The sequence below is a fragment of the Crotalus tigris genome, unplaced genomic scaffold (assembly GCF_016545835.1).
Source record: "Crotalus tigris isolate CLP2741 ecotype Arizona unplaced genomic scaffold, ASM1654583v1 scf7180000024382.2542628, whole genome shotgun sequence".
Classification (NCBI taxonomy): domain Eukaryota; kingdom Metazoa; phylum Chordata; class Lepidosauria; order Squamata; family Viperidae; genus Crotalus; species Crotalus tigris.
The window spans coordinates 208,081-226,218 of NW_024100552.1; the positions used below are offsets into that span (position 1 = coordinate 208,081).

At 33.6% G+C, this 18,138-nt stretch overlaps 1 protein-coding gene across 7 annotated transcripts in view; it reads left to right on the top strand.

The window, feature by feature from the left end:
* Positions 1-18,138, top strand: part of GREB1L (GREB1 like retinoic acid receptor coactivator) — a 168,335-nt gene that overhangs the window by 33,695 nt on the left and 116,502 nt on the right. The window contains exon 2 of one of the 7 annotated variants that reach the window (XM_039328532.1): positions 14,783-14,831. The exons of the other annotated variants lie outside the window; for them this stretch is intronic. The gene's annotated coding sequence lies outside the window, so the exon portion shown is untranslated. The remainder of the gene's footprint in view (positions 1-14,782; positions 14,832-18,138) is intronic. 7 annotated transcript variants of the gene reach the window in all.

The following is an 18,138-nucleotide window of genomic DNA, read 5'->3' on the forward strand; positions in this document are numbered from 1 at the left end:
TGCATGGGGGGGGGGACTTTGCCCAAATTTGTCTGGTGTGCCAATTGTGCTTTTTCCTGGACAGGAATTCTTTCTTATAGACTCCTGCCATTGTCACCTCAGCATATAAATTATTGTAATGCGCTTTACATGAGTTGCCTTTGGAAATTGCAGTTTATTTGGAATTTAAAAGCATGGGAAATCAAGGGTACACTTTATACATCTATGTAATAACTTTGTTATGCATGCTGCATTACAGTACCACGAAACCTCCAGAAGATGCTGATTGTGATCTATAAAACCATTCATGGCCTCTTTGTCCATCTAGCAAAATCTGACAAAGTGGGCCTGCGCCAAGTCCCAGTTTATAAATGTCTCATCTGATGACACCCAGGTGACATACCTTCTCTGTCATAGCATCTGCCTTTTGGAACACCATTGCCCCAGAGTTTCAAGTTGTTCCAGCTCTTTTGTCCTTTGAATGGGCTTGAACACCTGGCTCTTTCCCCAGGTGTTGGGATAGGAAATATGTGCCTGGGGGAAGAGGGAATTTTATTAACACTTCATTGTTTTAAACTCAGGTTTTTCCTTTCTTTTGGCTTTTTATGGTATTAAATGTTATTTTTAACCTAAGTGTTGCCCAGAATCATTAGAGTTGAGTGACCTGTCACTACATTGAGTAAATAAATTTATTTATTTATTTCAAGTATTTGCAAGATTGCAGCCCTAGTTATAATTGTATAGGCTCCTTTCCTCAATTTTAAGACTGACCTTCGCTGTTTCCAAGTGCAAATGGTGAGTACTGACTAACTCTTTATAACATTAAGAAAGGGAACAGCTGCTTATCAGAGAATTAGATTATATGTGTGGGACACTGAAATAGGTGGGTGGCAAAAGAACATTTCGAGGAGGAAAAAATATTTTTAATGAGATTTAAATATATTAATCATTTTGCCCCAAAGAAAGAACTTTTTATATAGATTATCAGTTATCAGTTAATGTCTTCTTTGATAATACAGTGAAGGAAACTGTTTCCTGATATCTGAATAGTTCTACAAGAATGCTTCAGTTAATAATTTATATGTTGGAGTGTTATAAAGAACTGTTTTAGTTTTAAAAATCATGAAAATATGATCATAATTAAAAGATCACTTTCAATAAAACTTGCAACTATAAAGATTCATTAATTATTTTAAACTATGAATATACAAGAAGATCAAGGGGGTAGGTTCTAAATTGAAGAACCTACCTCAGAAGCCAGGTTTTTTTTTTTCCAGTTGAAGAAGAAAGGAAAAATACCAAACTGCAAGGAATCTCTTACCCTGAAGAACATATGAACTGGTGTCCCTGAAGATTTTCTATATGGATCGATATATAATATACAGGCACCTTGAGAAGCAGAAGAAAGCATATAAGGTCTGATCTGTTCCTAGGATGGTGAGGCAGATCCTTGTAAGAAAACACAAGAGCCCCTTCTGCTAAACTGGCGTATTGTTACAGGCATATTGTTAGTGGATTCATAATAGTCCTCATGACTATTAGCCATTGTTCTCTGAGAATCTGTACACTTCTTAAGCCATATAACTTGCTGACCATCACTGTGGAATAGTTTCTTTTTATCTGCCTTGACTCTCCCACTCTTTAGCATTGGCTATTATTTGTGTACAACATAACTATACAATACAACATAACTCAATATTTCTTTCCTGTCTATTTTGCCAGTGTTTCTGAAAATGTTTCTATATAGCACCATTATACCCTATTTTCTCTCCCTGGTCACTCCAAACTGTATGAAAGCTGAAGACTGAATTTTCTTGACACAACATAAAGCCAACCTGCTTCCAACACCATGAACCAATTGACATTTTTTTTCTAGCTGCAAATAGAGGTAAAACCTAATTGGCTAAAGTTCTACCAGACAACTACATCACAAACAGAAATTTGCCACGACACTGTCCACATTCACCGCATATACATATAATTATTCATTTTTATCATGCTATCACTTTTGAGTTTAAAGTCCCATTGGAATGGAATATTGAGTCTTGCAGCCAGGAGTTTAGCAAGATATCACAGCACCAGAAAAAACTTTATCTTAGGTATAGCGACAGAGTTGTCACCATCACTGATCAGCTACCCATGGATATGTGCTCCTGAAAAGCATAGAGGAAGGATGTGGTGGAACTACTCTGTTGTAATATGAAAGAGAGAGAGAGAGAAACCACATAAAGCTAACATGTAGCAGGATTAGGAGGCATTTGCTTGGTGCTGCTACAGTACACTCCTATTCTTCAGAGATCTGGCCCCTTGGCCAGTTCTTTGTTCCATTTTTCCTTTTGCGGCCATCTGTTCTCTTTTCTCTCCATAGTTAGGTTGCAGCAAATGTTGAGCAGCAACTTCCTGGCCCTCAGGACCTGACAGCTAGTTTGAGTCAAGAGCCAATAGACAAATGGACCAGCCACAGATAACAGCAGTGCCCCAAATTTTAAAAATAAAAAATAAAAATTCAGTTTTATTCTTATTTCAAATAAAACTAGTGGGGGTAAACAAGAATAATCTAAGTCAGCTCTTCAAACGTACCAAGGACAGTTTGAGAGGAAAGTCTTGTGTTGCCTCCAGAGCAATGCAAAATAAGCTATTTTGAAGAGATACTAAGTTAACGCACATCAAGTTTGTTACTATTGCTCATAAGAGGTCTTTGCTTTTCAATTTAATTGCCTATTTCTGTATTTCTTTTCTTTTGCTCCAGAATACAGGTGTTCTACTCAAGGCCCTAAAAGCACAGATTGTCCCTGAAATACTTAGAAGTTTCCCACAAATCTCATCCCAAAATTGCTTCCAAATTATAATTTAGACAATGGTATTTTCTTTCCACAAAAGTATATCTAAGTGATTTTCTGATATATAATGGTTTAATAATTTGTTTTATGATGTTCACTCCAATCTGAAAGATTCCAGTTATATCTTTATAGTTACTGTAGCAAAAATCTAGATCACAATTATACTATAAATTGTTATTGTAATAGTTCATATAATGTATTATATAGATTAACTGCTTCAGAAATATGTATTTGGGCTAGTGCTGACTTTTCTCATCAGCCTCATTTGTCTTGTAGATGTATAGGGTCCTTTTGATTTAATCTCAAAGGCCCTCTGTGAGTTCTCTTGTAACTTTGAAAACCTATTCAAATTTGATGTTTATAGTATTAGTAATAGATGTAAGATAAGATGCAATAGATTGGTAAGGGAAGTTAGAATCACTATGAAACTCCTTTCTGTATGTCTGGTAAGAAAAACTGTAGGAAATATCTACTAGAAGACAATAACAAATAGCATATTATCGTCTGCTGAAGAGTTCTCTCATAATTCTATTGTAGCTGCATAATAGGAGTAAAATAAGAATAAGCAAAAGTTATTAGAACTGATACAGGGTCATAATCAAGGAATGATTACAAATACAATTGTATCAATGTTCAGCTGAAGATATTTAGATGAAAGAGAAATCTGCCTCAATTTGTACTTTATCAAAAACTTACCTGAAATTACAGTTTTGATACAGTCATATGAACCGAATCTGCAGAAGTCATTATGAATTTTGCATCTTAAATTTATGTGAGTATATCAAATTTTGTCACACCAATATATATATATATATATATATATATATATATATATATATATATATATATATTGCATGTTCAGTTAAAAGTTTCTCATTAATAATCATTCTTTGAATGGCAATAACAGTGAAGAGTAAGATGATTATGACTTGTTTCCCCTTGGTTTTGTTTGGAGGTGGCAACTGGGCATGTAGAAATGGATTCTTAAACCATACTGTTTGATGTTAAAAATATAACCGTGGCTTTATTTTGTGTGTTTCAGATCAAGTATGCTGCTTATTATCTAAATAGAATCTTTGATTGTACATAAACAAACAAAACATCAATATTTTAACCTTGAGGGACAAAATTGCCTCTATTCATCAGATGTAATAGAAGTGCCTAGGAAAAGTAATGCTTTTGTGGACCACATGTTGTCAAGGCCATCTTCCTTGTGGTTTTTTTTTTTTTATTTGACCATACGTTTGGTACTCAGTGCAAGTTTTCTTTCTAGAGACACTGACGCCTTTTAGTCTGGAATATCTGAGTATCACTAGATAGAAAGCGCCTGCATGTGTGCGTGCCTCAATGTGTAGGTATTACGTTCAAATAGGGAGAACAAGATGTGCAAAGATTTATTTGGCATTCCTTTTGAAAACAGCTAAAAGAATGTGACAATGGCATAGCAAGAGGCCCACATTTGGAACAGAGGTTTGGCTACTGTTAAGAAACTGATATCTTTCCATCACACTTTTGGGGTAAAGATAATAACTGTAAATCTTTTTTTTTTAATTGCAGGTCACTCATGTGGCTAATTTAAATGTGTCTCTTTGTAGTTACCCACTTGTATAAAACAAGGTCAGGAAAACCTGTTTGCTCTTTCGTGATTCTAATCTCAGTTGAGCCAAAGGGCTTTTACTACAAAAACTCTCCTCTTTCTTTTTGGCTTCTCTCACCCTCATGTTTTCTGCCTAAGCAAAGGGGCCATCATATTTTCTTCTGAGAAAATTATACTGTTAGATTACTGTGTGTTGCTAGTTTTTTCTCTTTTTGCCCTCTTGCCTTCTCTTCTTGTTGCTTTCAGTGTGTATGCAGACCTTTTGGATCCATTTGGTTTATCCTACAAGAAATTAGAAAGGTTAAGGCTGCTGAGAAACGCTAATCTCCTGTTTCTTGTTCTGCAGCTGAAATGCAAAAAACAGCTGGCAAAATTCTGGTTACATTGAGGAGAATTGCTCTTTTCTCTTCCCTCCCTCCCCCATCCCCTCTCAGAAGAAATTTTTTTTATTAATTGCCTTGATTAATAGAAATTCCTTATAACTCTACTCTTTTGTGGATAAACTCTACTCTCAGGATAAAAACACTTAGCATGTTTATAATTACTATAGACTTCTTTTTGATGCTAATAAAATATTTTTTCATTGTCCTTTAAAATTATACTGGAGCTACTAAATCTGGGCTGTATGATCATTAGATGATGACAAAAATTATGTATTGTCTTCCACATTTCTGTATTGTAGGGTAGGGCTGGCTGGATACCAGATTACTAATTTTTTAAAAAAATAAAATAAAATGGCTGTTGGATTGAATTGTTGTCTTTGTCATTTTTTTCCAGAATTCATTGGGTTTGAACTGAAACTAAAAGCATAGGATAAGAAAGGGAAAGAAACTTGAATTTTGTAATGTTTTAGATATGGGTAAATGGAATCACTTATTTGACAAAGCAGTCTAGATCTGCAGTTTTGTTGCTTTTTTAAAAAAAGTGGGTCTGGTCTATGTTGCTGAAACTTTACAAACAGATGGAAGTTCATAGATTACAATACATGTTTTCAAAATCCTTGCATGGTTTTAATCTTTGCTCATCAGCTTTAAGTAATTAAGGTTCTAACTCTGATTGGATATATTTACAGCTGAGCTCATCTCAGTGCTTAAATCTCACTATCTTAAGGAATGACATTGTTTTTCTACATTAAATCAGAGAGAAACAGTGGAAATAAGATGTAGTAAATGACTTATGCCTTCTTTGGATTGTTGCTTAGTAACAGAAAATGCCTTCTAAGCTTATTTTTGTTGTGGAGGTGGGGTGGAGATGGGAGTGAAACCTGAATCAGTCACCATCTGTCCTGAGTTGGTTGACTTCCTATTGAATTCCCTTTTGTTTCTCTCAAACAATTGGTTCTCTTTAGTGCCTATATACCATTCCAAGTACCACTGGTAGTATGTCCCTCCATGCTTCCATGCTTCTTTCTGTAACACTGTATTTTAATGTAGATAATAATAACAGACACTCTGCAAATACAGGAAGAAAAGAGGGGGGAACCAAGGTGATTTCCCTATAAAATACCTTATCATAATATGTCATTAACGGGAAATTAGGAACAAATATTAACATAGCAAGTTCATATTTGTAGAAATATCGGATTTCTACAAATTTCAGCATACTTTACAGATCTACAAAGCTGAATTGTAGATACATAACTATAGAAACAGGGTCTTTTATATTTATTTTAAAATGGGGCTAGCCGAACATATGTCTATATGTCTTCCATGCGTATTGGTTTCAGAACTCATACGTTAATTCAAAATTATGAAAGATGTAAAATAGCCTATCTGAAAAGCCCCAATTTGCCAAGCAATGGAAAAAAATCATTAAATAAGAGTACATGCTACTGGTTTAGTACTTGCAGCTTCCTCTAGTAATTACAAAACGATGTACCATATGGTTGGGCAATCACATGAATCTAATTTGTGCTCCAAAAAGTAAATGAGAATCCCTTGAGAAAACATTTCACTGAATTTGCATGTTGTTTAGCGTTGAAATGTTGCAAAGCAGTTACAGATGTTTCTAGGCATTATTTTTTTAGTAGTTTGAATCTTTAAATTAAATTGTGGATAATGCAGAAAATTTAGCTGACCTCACTGAGATGTCAGTAATTGTTCTGCTTACATGAAGTATAAAGAATAGTTTTAAAGTATCTAAGCCATGTTTAAGGAACAGTATTATTTGCTCTATCAGAACAATTCTAGTAATAAGAATTATCAAAAGAGACAACAATAATTTATTGTCCTACTTGTATCCTTATTCAGTTGTTCATTTGCTAGTTCTTGTATTATTGTTACTATATGTGGACATTGTATTTTCAATTCTATACATTGTTAATTTATTCTTAGTACCTTTTGCTGAAGAAGAATTACAGTCTAGTCTGGCAAAATTGTTCTCATGTACAGTAGATTGTAGTATTTAGGATGCTGAAACAGATTAAAATCAGTTCTTCACATTTCCACTTCTGCCAGCCTCTATAAAAGGTTTCTAACCATAAACCTCCATCCTAGTTTCTAGTATTTCGTTATCTTGTTTTAAATGTGTCATTGAAGGCATCTTAATTATTAATCACTGAACAGTTTTGAATTTGTAGAAAGTTCACAGATTAACAATTTGTTTCTTTAAGTGTCATACCTTATTTGCAAGTATTTAAAAGACCTAAATAATATCTTTAAAAGGTATGAAGTTGTTTTTTCTACTTGATGTCTTTTCTTGTACTGCAGAATATATGACTATTCCTGCAGGGTTCATTTAAATTTCTTGAATTACTTTTCAGCTTGTAAAATGGCAAAGATCCTTATGAATGTAGGACTTTGTATGGTAATAAGATCCTTCAAATGGAACAGAATTTGCTTTGCTTTTCCCTGAACTTGTGGTTAAAATAATAACTGGGTGTATCTACAAAAGGCTGCCATTTTATTCCTTTTGTTTAGAGCAAGGAGTTATATTGATTATAATTTGGTATTTAGAATTGTGGCTAATGGTGCCATTCAGGGTCTACTGATAATAGTTTGCCTGAGAAGTTTACACTGGAGAAAGCTCTCCTTATCAGTCTGGGTAATCAAGAATTAGATTGAAATTGCTTTTAGTTGTCATTCAGGTTTCCTTTCAAAAGCCAAGGACCTGCTGAGAAAAACAAAAACCTAATGAAAGCTTGACTGTATTCCATCTTAAAACCTGCAGAATTAGAAATGAGGTTCTGACTGTCTGTGTATTCTTATTCTTCTACATTCTCAGGGTTACTAAGGTAACTGGTTTTCAGAGATTTTACATCTTCATTGTCAAGTATTTCCTACACTTATTGTGCTGCTTTCAAATTAGGGCAATTTGAACAATGCCCTTTGAAAAAAGGAATAAAATGGAAATTGATGTAATGAATCAATTAGATCTCTTTATATCAGACATGCTGTTTATTTATTTAGAGCTGAGTTAAAAAACACTTTTTCACATTTCCTTTTTTTCTTGCTCTTTCTCTTGTTTAAAACAATCAGGCCAAAGAAGTATTGCCTTTAAATAGGTTACATTAAGAAACAAGTAAATCTGTGTGTTGAGAATTGAAGTTTAGGTATTGGAAATTTCTGATTAAATGACATAAACAGTTATATTGGATACAACATAGTTTGTATTCTACCAGAATCAGATTATTGTGAAAGAATATGGTTGTTAATGAATGTTAATGATAAAACAAATGCTCTAATTTTCATAATCGGAAGTTCTACAATTTAATACTGTTTCATAACTAAACATTATGCATTTCTGATCCTAAATCATATTTAAGTCTTATGCTTAATTGACCTGTATAAAATGAGGGGTTTCAATTAATGAACGTTGCAATTTGCTGATGATAATTGAATACATAGACATTTACATATTATAAATAAACCTTAAGGGAAATGCATTCTTTTTCATTCACAAGATACTCAGATCATAATTTGCCCTTGAAGGAATTAAAATAGTTCCCTTCAATTAGTGGTTTTCCAACATACAACACAGCTTCAAGTTAAATTGTTTTAGTCTATCTTTGAGGACTTAATTTCCATTTTCAGTTATATTTAGGAGACAGATCAAAGAAGCAGAAATAATAATTTTATATTTTTATCCCATATTTTGTATATATAACTTAAGACGGTGAACATACCTAATACTCTTGCCTCCCATTTTTCTCATAACAACAGCCCTGTGAGCTGGGCTGGGCATGGCTGAGAGAGCGTGGCTAGCCCCAAGGCCTGTTGTCATGCCTAAGGAAAGACTAGAATTCATTCTCTCCTGGTTTCTAGGCCCTCACCTTAATCATTCACTAAAATCTTTGCTGCTTTTACCTCTCTGATTAGTTGTGAGTTTTATGCCCAACTCATAAATAGTAATTCTGGATTCTTAAATTAAAAACATTAACAAAAATAAAGCATAACTGAGGCCAAGCCACAACATATTCTTGTTCCAGAGCCATTAGAAGACAAATTTATCCAATGCTGTGGCCTAGGGGAGGAGATGGGTTTCCAAGGCCTTATGGAAGGCCAATAGGTTATCATTTGAGTTGATTATTATCTGTGAAGAATGATCAAATAGGACAGAAGTACAGTTTATGAGTATATAAAATCTTGAGTTTTCAAGATTAGAACAGTTCTTTCATAATTTATAAAACAATGAAACTACTTTTTTCTCACCTGCTACTTTAGAAAGAAAAAGAGAGGCATTTTTTTTACCTTGTATAATATCTGGTTTATTTTATTTGGTGATTTGTTTCAGTTCTTAAGCAGAAGCAGGAATGTCCACAGAAAATATTAACTCTGAATACCAGGTTAGGAATAAATAATCATTTTCAGAAATCTGAATTGATCACTTATAGAAGGGGTTTTTTTTAAAATCAAATTGCCAGTTTAGCTTTAGGTCTTAAACCTTATAAAATTATATGACATATGCTGGAAGTTTATCTGTATTAGCAAAATAATGCTTTCTAAAATTCAGGTTCATCACTGGTTCAGTGGATAAGTTGGTAGAAGTGATTTTCCAGTTCTTCATACATCCATAAAACAATTTTCTAAAGCTTGACTTTCAACATTTTGGCAATTAGGTTCAAAGCAATTTGTGGGACATTGTGACATAACTAGCCAGGAGAGCAGGAGATATGTGGGATAGAAACAACATGTTGTTTTGCACACATTAGTATTACACAAATTGTTCCTAGAGCTGCAATAAAAGAGTGAGCAGACAGCATCTGGCACACTGCCATTTGTTGCCCAAGTTAAAGGTGATTCTGTTTTTTTTAAAATACATTATTTTTATTGCTTGGCTTTTTGAGTTCTATTCTCTTAGAATGAATTCAAATAGAAATTAAGAGCTTGCCTAAAGTTTAAGTAAAAACAGACTACAATGACTAAAAATGCTTTTTGTTTTAATTTCCTTCTTATATGGTCAATTTGTGACGAAGGTATATTGAACTTATGCAAGATTATTCCAGCATACAGTTTAATAGCTTTTTTACCCATTGGTAAGATCAACACAATCACTTTAGAACACTGTAATGTATTAAAAGAGGGAAAAATATATGTTTTGCCTGCCCTGTTTGCTAATTAAAGAATTATGCATTTAAGTTCTTAAAATTCATTGCAAGCACAACTGGGAATTATTTATTTATTTATAGTATCTAGAATTTTCCTAAAGATTCTGAAAGTCTGTGCAAAATTTGCACCATTTAACTAAAAAAAAAATATTGTGTAGTGCAGTGCAAAAACAAATACAAATAATATAGCCATTATAGTTGATGTATAAAAGCAGTGTGTTGTAATGAATCAACTCATGAACTTGGGCAGAGGATTTTCTAGTTCAAATTTCAACTGATCATGATGACTTTGGGCCACAGTGATTGTCAGTCCAACTTATCTAGCAGAGTTATTGTGGTAAGGATAAATGGGAGGAGAACCCCACAGATATTTTCTCAAGCTCATAGACAGACTATAAGATATCAGTGTAAGAGCTTCCACTTCCGCAATATCATCTTTTACATGATACAAAAATGCCCATTTCAAATGTTGAATGCTTACAATATTTCCTTGTTCTTTCCATTGGGATATATTAATCCTATGAAGGAATATCAATTAGTCCTATGAAGGAATATCAATTTGGTTAAACATACATGCTTTAAAAGATCTTGGTGCTTACATAGTTTTTTTAAATGAAACCTACATTTCAGTATGAAACAAGCACTTCTAGGGCTTAAATAAATTGCATAACATGTACAAATGTGAAATCAGTCCAATTTCAAATAGCCAGGACTTTCATATACAAAAAGCTATTTGCTCATGAGCAACAAAATAAAATGTAAAGCATGTTTGGCTTTGATCCCCAGAATTATAAGAATAGCACAACTCATGTGATTTCCTAGGAAAATTATATAAGATCAGTAATAAGAAATAGCTTTATGCTAAGGAAAGATATATTTCCCTCCATCTTCAAATGGATGGGTAAAGGAAAAAGTGCAATATAACAGCTATTACAATATTATTCATAGCATTTGTTTTGGAACAAAACACATCCCATTTGGTTCAGTGTGTCATTGCACATTCCTGTTGATTTATGAATCCCATATTTCTTTATCCTCTCAGGCAGAATACAGACTTAGTGCTGCTGCCTGTTTAGTGTCAGTGAGAAAACAGTAGGCTGTGTTTGTGCCATGTGGCAGGAGGGAACAACCTTTGGATGGCCAAGAATTGTATACAATGTTTTGGGTTGGCTCATGGGTAGGGCTGGACTTTGAAAGTTTGAAAAGGTTCTTTGTTTTCTGTTTTGTTTTGTTTTATTTTTAACATGAGATGTCCGCATTCAGACTTACATCTGTTTCTTGCTTCAAAAAAGGGAACGGGGCTTTCAATTTTCAGCTATCGAGAACCGCATTAAAAATAAAATCAGGGCCACATGGATGCTTGGGGCCACAGTTTGCTCCCCTTTATTTTAAGAAGTCTTCCATATATTTATAACATGTACTCTGTGGGATTCCCCCCTGCCCCCAAATGTGCAAGTCATATCCATGATAACCTGGTCCAAGTACATAGTATTTTATATTAAACCCAACTTTGGCAAGGATTTAGGATACAAAGATACAAAGCTTGTTGTGTAACTTGTTCCTTAAAAACCTCAATCAAATTTCATCTGGTAACCCTATTCTATCTACATATACTGTATACAGCGAAAGAGTCCTTATTCTTATGCTTGCTTTGTGGGTTGTTTTTTTTTTCATATAAATGTTACCCATTAGGGAAAAAAGAACAATCAACATTCTGCTGGATATTGAAAATTAAGATACGTTTTTAGGTAACCTGCTGCTTTGGCACTTCATGTATCTGAAGGATCTGTGTGGTCCTGATGAACAACAGTTTTAAGAATTTAGCCCTTACCAGCTTCCTATGTTGCTACTTCTGGAAAACAATGATGGACTTTACAGATTATGCTAAGCGCTAATGTGATTTTGGCTTACCATTTTGGGTGAATTCAGACAAATATGGACATCATGTACGCTGCCAGAATTCAACTAACTCAAATAACACAATTAAATCAAGAATTATCATAACAAATGGACAATTCCAGCCATGTTGATAACATTTTAAAATAGATATTTGCAATAAATTCTGGCAGTGTACATGATGTCTATAGGTAAATAAAAATAAAAACTATATAACTTGAGAAGTAATGAAATGGGCTCAAAGGGATTAGTACTATTCCAAAGAGTTGCACTAGTATATTTTGACAGTTTCTTATTGTGTTTTGAGTTTGTCTTGTGACTTGTGATTTCCCAAAGAATAATGAAAGAAAGGAAGGAAGAAAAAAACATCTAGTATTTAGTGTTTCCTTGACAAGGTTCTTTGCAGGAGTGCCTGTGATTTATGAACCCATAATATACCTCTTGTGTTGAAGATCACTGTGGGAGGTAAGAGACAACTGGGTGGAACAAATCAAGAAAATAAAGTTCTGGTCGTAAGGGAAAACCTCTTATTTGTCATTGACAGGTCTATTTTCTGTTAATCTAATGTGTGAAGTTTAACAGTATTCTTATTGGCTGGTATTATATAGAGATGTGTTTTCATACAAATTAAATGTAGCTTTGAGGGTCTCTTTTCCTCCATGTAGTTTGAAATGCATACGTTTCCCCTCCTATTTACAAAGATTATTGCCACAACATGCTGTGTTCTTGGTGATTACTAAGCACATGTGAATTGTGAGGGCAGAGTCTTATTTATGATAAAGGCCTATCCTGTAGAAATGAATGGCCACTCCATCTGGAAGATGAGTTTTGTTATAGAAAACCTGTTTTGCTAGCACACTTCTGTGGAGGTGATAGATTAAGTATCCATTTTTTTCACTAAATCAGATAGTACTTTAGTGATTGATGTTACTGATTCTGGCTATTTTGTTTTGAAGATATTGATATGTGGGATGTTTTTGACCTGTGATTCAATGTCAACTGCTTGCTGAACTCCTTGTTTTGCAAAACAGCAGCAGATTATTTTTTTGCACATTGTTGTTACTTTTTAGAGAACGCTACCTCTGCTATCTCTCCTTGTAAGTGTGAAAATAAGCTGCTCTTTTTCCCATCTGAATTCTTTTTCTTGCTAGTCCTGTGTTGCAAAACACTGGCTGTTTCTTGACTCTTGAAGTGTATATACAAATGTAGATTTATGCAGAAATGTTAGGAAAACTAATCCTGGTCCATTTTATAATCCTGAAACTTGCAAGCATTCAAGTTGGTTGCTTGCTTGCAAAAAATGTTGAGATGACTGACTTCTTGTGATTTGGTAGGAATGGTTTCCTTGTGACTAAGAACATGAATTTTCTTTGTCACATGAAATTCTGATTCTGAAGTCCTCTGTCCTTGTTTTCTTCAGCAAGCTTTGTTGAAATGTTTAGAAAAGCATTATATTGGCAAAGAGCCCGTTCCTGTCATAAGAAGGAGCAGTTGGAACATGACTTTCCTGGTGGAGAAGAAAATGGAGAGCTCCATGAATCCCCTAAGAATTCTGCTATTATTCCCTTTTTATAATTAAAAAGAGAGAAGTAGTTTGTTATAGTACTTTGGTATGGTATAGAGTCATAAAGAAACTTATAGAATTATAGAATACTTTATTTGGCCAAGTGTGATTAAACACACAATTTATTTCTGGTGCAGAAGTTCTTAGTGTAAATGCAAAGCAACACAGTAATAATAATCATAATAATGATACCAATAAGAGGCCGTAGTAGAGAAGATGAGAAGGACAATAATAATACTACAGCCATACAACATGAGTAAATGTACCTAGACATAAGACAATACTATGATGATTAGGTGTTCAGCAGAGTGATGGCCTGAGTGAAAAAAATGACCCTGTGTCTTGTTGTTTTGGTATGCAATGCCCTATAGCGGTGTCCAGGATGTGAGGGTCTGTAGATATTTTCTTAGTTCTCCTTCTAATCTTAATCTGCACAATATACAGGTCTTCTGTGGAAGGTGAGTTGGTTGAAATTGTTTTTTTTTTTTTTTTTGCAGTTCTATCAGTTGGAGTCTTTACTTGTTTTGGGTTTTCGTTCTTCGCATTTATTATAATTTTGAGCCTGACAATTTGTTCTTTTAAATCATTTTAACTATTTATTAACTACATTTAATACATTTATTTTGATTTCTTGGATATATATATTTGTAAACGATATGAAATAAGTTTATATATCCAGATCTTATTTTTTTAATGGGTGCTTACAGTTTTTTATTCTCATTTTTAAAATCTTTAGAATTCATATTTAAAGCGCTTAAAATGGAAAGGGGAAAAAGATCTTTTCTTTCTTCCGCAGGGATAAAAGCATTTTGCCAAAACCTTGTTCCAAAACATTTTAGAGCAGTAAAAAAGAAAAGTAATTTCCTACCCTTGCCCTTTTTACCTGAGGTGGCTGTAAAAATTGTTAATTCAAATGATGTATGTCACTTTCTGTTGTGTGATGCTAATTGGAAATGGATCACTGCAGTTTATGGGGCAGTTACTTCTTTCAATGTCCAGTGAATGGCCTGCTTTGAATGATGCTATCTCATTGATTTCCTGACCTCTTTTGCACCAAAAAAACTGAGAAGAACTAAAGATAAACATGGAATTGATGTTGAAGTTGACATAATATCCGGTGAGCAGTGAATTTACAAGCATTGGGAAGTAAAGCAAACCACTATGAGATGATGTTTTCTTTACCCCTTACATTGAAATTGAACTGCAAGATCAGTAATTCAAACGTTGATGTGTATAGCAGTTAAACTGATCTTGAGGGCACCAAGGTGGGGAAAGATATTACTGTCACTATATTTGTTTAATTGTTTCTGGCATCATCTGATACCATCCTAAATTTTCTTTTCATTTTTTTTGTTTCACAGGAAGATTTTAATTATATGTCTGCATAAACTGTATTGCCCTATTGAAGAGGTACATGTTCTATTTCATTTTTACATTTTACATTTACATTTTTACATGAATTAACGATTTTATTTTACTGAATTATAATTTCTGGAGTTTGTGCAAATATAAATAAGTTTGAATCCTTTTGCACAATTTTAAATTTCAGTGAATTTCTCTTCATTCAGTTTAATATTGTGGATGATATGCTTAATATTGGGAAAAACATGTTTAATATTGGCAAAAAATAATATTGCTTCAATTAATAATACACTTTTATCTGCAGCACAATGTGGCAAATAACCTTATTTGTTTTATCTTGAAATAATTGGGTGTCTTCATTAAAGTTGGGTGATAATGTTTATATTTTAAAAAAAATGTGAAATTATGTCTATTAATAACGTTAGACTCTGATATTAATAAAACTGCATAATCATACAATGCTCTAATGTAGAAGTTATAATTGGTTTTCCACTTCTATTTTTTTTTAATTTGGCTTTTCTTTTGAGAACAACAGTTGAATATTTTTACATTGTTTTCACACTTAAAGTTGAAGTTCACACTTAAAGCTATTTTTAAAACAGTTCAGATAGAATTTATTTAAAAGGATGTTTCTAAAAGTGAAAGGCGAATAACAAGAAATGTAGGTAAGTCTTTTTGAATCTACTTATTAAGTTACTTGGTTTCTAAATACTCACTGTACAATAGGATAGCCATTTAATGCTTTCTCTCTCATCAGACACTTCTGTAAAGTGTGATGTTGTTTTACTCAGTAGGATGTCATTTGGCTTCTTTGCACTTCAAAAAGATCTAAGGTTACTGATTATGACTTTGCTATTTCCTGTTTAATTGTTATGTACTTAAAAGGACTCCAAGTTTTAAAACCACATGGTAAAGAACACAAATATAAATCCTTCAGACTTGTGGGTCTGTAAAGTTGCAATATCTTTTTCCACTGTTTTTCTTTTAAAAGTTTATATAATTGCATTTGATGTGCATTTTTTAACTCCGAAAATATCTCTACAGAGTGGCAGCACTCACAGGGAGTGCTAAGTCATCACTTTCTTATACATGCACAGGAAGAAAGGCTCCATGCAAAGAGATGATCCCATGCATTGTCCTTTTTCTTTTTCAGAGGAAATGCAGAAGAGGAATAATCCAAAAGTCAGAATAATTTGTACAGCAGAACGTTGGTGGCTTGTTTTTAAGCTTATCAATAAGATGGACCAAAATACAAAACCAAACAAACAAACAAACAAAAAAAATCCCTCACAACTTTTATTCTGAAACTGCTATTCACAAGATGCAGCATTTTTTAAATAATTAATTTTTGTTATGTTCCATAAGGAAATATGGACCTGGAGTTGTTAAGACCTGGAGTTGTTAAGAGTCGATCAGCATATAAATGTAATAATAATATCTAGGATAGCATGTCCAAATGTATTAAAACATATTTTAGATAAGTTTACTTTAAGCAGTACATACATTATACAAATAGTGATTGCTCTGTAACTAAAATACATTTTCCCTGCCCCTGCATTATGATTGAGGTAGCTAATACACAAAGAAACATGAGTTTCATAACTTCTAAAACAGCAAATAAGACTTCCTACTAAATAATCCTGTGTAGTATAAATATACAAGGTCTTGTACTCCTTTAGAATAGTGACATTTTGTGTGAGATTTTCTTTCAGAATAACATCTGAGGAGTACAATACATAAACAGTGAATTTATTTTTTCATGTAATCGATTGAAATGTATACTCACCAAACTGACTATAATGTTGCTAAGTTTTTTCTTATCATAGAAATGTAATATTTTGAGTGTAATATACAGATCTACTTAAAGCTATTGTTTTGGTAATTGGCATTATATCAGTGCCAGTTGATTTTTATTTTTAAACACAATTAAAAACTCTTATTTTAAAATATTATTTAAATAGATTTAAAAATTACTTGTCCAGTTGCCCCAAGAAAACGGCATTCTTTAATAATGGATAGGAATTAGTGCATCTCCATGCCTTATGGCAATTGTTATTGCTGATCTATCTCTGCAGTTGGCGTCTTCTTTCATAGTTTGGTCATGTGTACATGGATGACAACAGGCAAGCTGCTGTGAGAGATAGGTGATGTTGTCCTGACCTGAAAGTTTTAGCTTAAAATAGGAGTGAGCTAATTTCAACCTGCCAGCCAACTTGAGGCATTTCCTCTGTCTTAGACTCCTGCCTCTATAGTGGCAAAGACCAGAGAAGAGGATGGATAATCTTCCACTTGGGCTTTTGGTTGTCTGACTACTTGCTTCAGTTCCTTGGAATGTGATTTCTCTTGATGTTATCCTTGAGAAAATGCCATTCTCAGTAGCTGTGATCTAGGGTTTAAACAATTCCATTAGGATTGAAAGGCATTCAAAACAAGTGCTTTGTTATGCAAAGGAATGCAAACAAAATCCTCTCTTTGAATAATTGAACAGCTGTGACTTTTTCAAGATTTGGGTGGTTGCTTTGAAAGCGGCTTGTAGTGTTCCTGTATTTGAAAGGCTAAAAAATTATTAGGCTGTTTTATGAAATTATTTGAGTTGGCTACCACTATAGAAGTGAAAATGCATAAAAACACCTGTCATTCATTCAGTGTTCATTCATTTGTAATATATTGATTGAGCAGCACTGAATAAAATGGGTGTCAAACTGGAGACCCGCGGGCCAGATACATCACGCACAAGCCCTGCCCACCCCCAGTTTCGCAAAGGCAAAAAACATCGTAATACATCACGATACATCACATGACACGATCAAGTTTGACACCCATGGAATAAAACATTATCCCTTGAAAATATTGACTGTGGTGGTGGGAACATAAGCACTAAAGAGCGAAGAAGTCAAACACCTTCATCAGATTGAATTCTGTTAAATATAATACATCTGTGTTTTCTGTTGCAATACCTTTAAACATTTAAAGGTTATTTATTTACAAATGTTCCTGGCTAGGTTACTGGCTAGTAACTAATAGAGTCCTTCTATTTTAAAAGGCCTTTTTTGTTTTCCAGAAGGGTCTTCCTTCACTTTGGGTCTCTATGAATTGAAGAACAGAGGCAATTTTAGTTGAGCCCTCTGTAACAATTCTACATATCACTTCCCATATTGTTCTGGAGGGCTCTAAACCTTTGGAATAGAAATACAAAGGGCTGGAGAGGGAATGCATGCCAGAAGTAATTTACATCCTCTTTTTCAATTTTTACAGCAACCCAGCATGCCTTAATTGATATGCTGAACTCAGTTTATTGATCTCAGAATCCAACCTCCTTTACAGTATTTAGGTACCTTAAATACTTCAGTTGATA